This window comes from Ursus arctos, unplaced genomic scaffold (genome assembly GCF_023065955.2).
Source record: "Ursus arctos isolate Adak ecotype North America unplaced genomic scaffold, UrsArc2.0 scaffold_4, whole genome shotgun sequence".
Lineage (NCBI taxonomy): Eukaryota > Metazoa > Chordata > Mammalia > Carnivora > Ursidae > Ursus > Ursus arctos.
In genome coordinates this window covers 15,106,215-15,108,386 of record NW_026623056.1, presented here as the reverse complement: position 1 = coordinate 15,108,386, position 2,172 = coordinate 15,106,215, and positions in this window count along the sequence as shown.

The following is a 2,172-nucleotide window of genomic DNA, read 5'->3' as shown; positions in this document are numbered from 1 at the left end:
TATAAATATATTGCTTCTTCAGTGAATGTATTATCTCTTCAAAAAATTTTAAAGAAGAGCACAAAAATCCAACAAGAAAAAGAAATGGCTCCATATGTATTTACATTGAGATGTCCAAAACATATTGTTAAGTAAAAACAAAAGCAAAATAAACAAAGCACAAAAGCAGAACAGTGTATGGAGTGTGATACTGTTGTTTAAAAAAAAAAAAGCCTGATTCCGAGGCTGCATATGCCCACACTATCTCTGCGAAGATATGAGTACCAGGAGGAAGAGCCAAAAGAGAACTGGAATGGTGGAATGGCTAGGGGACAGGGATGTCAGAAAGCCTTGTATTTGACTATTTCCCTCTTAGTACGTTTTGAATTTTTTTCTATGTGTGTGTATTACAAATAGAAGAATGAAGTAGTTTTCAAATGACATCACAATAAAAAAATCAACAGATGAGGTAAATAGCATCATTAATGTTGGCTTTCATTTGTCTTGCTTATTTAATCTGTGTTGGAAATGTAAGGATAAAAACTGAAAAAATTGAAATAGAATGCATAACCTTCAAACCATATAGGAATCTCAGTAAGATAAATCTTGCTACTCCCAAGTTAATACAATAATTTTACTCTACCTTTAATCAATAAAACAAAAAGAGACCATGAAGAAAAAATACAGTCCATAAGAAAGCAAACAGAAAATTTAAATTATGATGGCAAGAAGCTCAAGAGTGTAAGTAATCACAATAAATTTATAGTAGTAGTAAATTTTTAGTAGTATTTCTACAACTAAAAGACTCTCAGCCTGGGTTGGAAAAAAACACTAACTATATTTTAGTTATAAAAGATATCCAAAATAGGGAAGCCTGGGTGGCTCAGTTGGTTAAGCGTCTGCCTTCGGCTTAGGTCATGATGGCAGCGTCCTGGGATGGAACCCTCCCTTGGGCTCCCTGCTCAGTGGGGAGCCCGCTTCTCCCTCCACCACCCCTTGTGCTCTCTCCCTCTCTGTCTCACTATTTCTCTCTCTCTCTCAAATAAGTAAATAAAACCAAAACAAATAAGAGGCATCCAAAATTAATTAGATAAATTAGATAAATTAATTAGATAAATTAAAATCAAGGACAAGACATACATGCGAGGTTAATGTTAACTAACCATAAGAGACTCTTAATCATAGAAAACAAACTGAGGGCTGCTGGAGGAGAGGGGGGTGGAGGGATGGGGTAACTGGGTGATGGGCATGAAGGAGGGCACATGATGGAATGAGCACTGGGAGTTAATATACAACTGATGAGTCACTGACCTCTACCTCTGAAACTTATAATACACTATATGTTAATTAACCGAATTTAAATAAATAAAAAAGAGATATCTAAATAATTTAGATAAATAAATTGGATAAATTAATTAGATAAAATCAAGGACAAGACGTATATACTAGGTTAATGCTAACTAAGATAAAATTTAAGTATTGTTAAAGCACCGTAAGACAAAATAGTCCCAGAAAAAAAGTGTGAAAAGGGACAAAGGCTATTTTATATTGAGAAAAAGAAAAATCCACAATAATATGTAACAGTCATGAACATTATGTATCTAACAACATTAAAACGTATAAATCAAGAACAGTTAAAAGTACAAAGGAAAAACGATCGGTCTGCAATCACAGCGGGAGACGGCTCCTTAGGAAAGAACAGAACAATTAGACAAAAACAAGAAAGGATACAGACTTTTAAATAACACTATTAGCATGTTTAATACTTAACTTTGTGTCCAAAAAACAATGAACACTGTCTTGTCAAACACATATAGTACAGAAAATTAACCATGTATTATTGGTCTATAAAGAAAATCTCAACTAATTGCAGAAAGCAGAAATCATACGGATCATATTCTCTGAGCACAAAGCAATAAAATGAGAAACTATTAAGAATAGGAAAAAGAAAAGCACCTATCCATTTAAAACATACAAACAATTCTTCAAAGTCAATTAAAAGAAAACAGCAAAAATTTGACGTTTCCCTGGGATTGCAGTGTTGACTTCATTGTACTGGTACATTGTGAAACCAAGGGGGGTTGGAAGCTTTTTGGAGACTGCTGTGGTTTCAAGGAGTATTGCTAAATGTAAGCCTTCCTTGTGGTTGTACATGCTGATTCCAGTAAGGTTAATTTGTGGGAAATATTAGAG